Genomic DNA, 841 nt, shown 5'->3' on the forward strand with positions numbered 1-841 from the left:
TGTGCTCTTACAGCATAGAGCCAAACCTGAGCTGCAAACAGTCCAAGGGGTCAGGGAGGAGCAAACTTCCATTCCCAGGCCAGAGAGGAACCCAGAGGCCCTGGGGACCAGATTACCATTGAGCCCCCCTCACAACCACCATGCAAAGTGTGTTTAGTTTTTGTTTTTGCTTTTTTCCCTGGTACTGGGGATCAAACTCAGGACCTTGTGTTTGTGAGGCAGGCACAGTGCCACTGAGCTAAATCTCTAGCCCCAGTGTGTGGTTTTGAGAGGAAAAGTTTTATCTGCTCATTGAGAAATTCTCACAATTGTGCCAGGAGAACATAAACAAGAATTTTCATGCCGTGTGGTTTATGTTAACAAAAAATTAGAAATGGTACATGATAAAAGACCAAGTGGAATGCTGGAAATGATTTCAATCAATAAAAAATGTCAAAATATTTAAAAGGCCAAAAGCATGTGTGAGCATGTGGGGCGACACTGCTTGTACATTTTTTTTCTTTTTACTGAGGTTATTGGTACATTTTAGGTATACAGTACAGTTACATTCATTATTGGGATCTTGTACCTTTACATGTCAGGTCTTGGTTCTCATTTTTTCCCCTTGTCCTGCCCTCCCTTCACTCCTCCTCCCCTCCCCCTTTCAAACACTTTATTTCCATTGTTTCATTTCTCCTATTTTTTTCTTTTCCCTTATTACCTTTTCCCTACCCTTCCCACTTTCCCTAAGCTTTAGCCCTTTTCTTCCTATTTCACATTGTCAATTATCTCACTAGGTTCTTATGAACTATTATAGTTTATTCACACCAGAGAAACTATTCGGCATTTATATGTGTGACTT

This window comes from Fukomys damarensis, unplaced genomic scaffold, assembly GCF_012274545.1.
Source record: "Fukomys damarensis isolate Sample0158 unplaced genomic scaffold, DMR_v1.0_HiC HiC_scaffold_1, whole genome shotgun sequence".
In the NCBI taxonomy this organism is placed as follows: domain Eukaryota; kingdom Metazoa; phylum Chordata; class Mammalia; order Rodentia; family Bathyergidae; genus Fukomys; species Fukomys damarensis.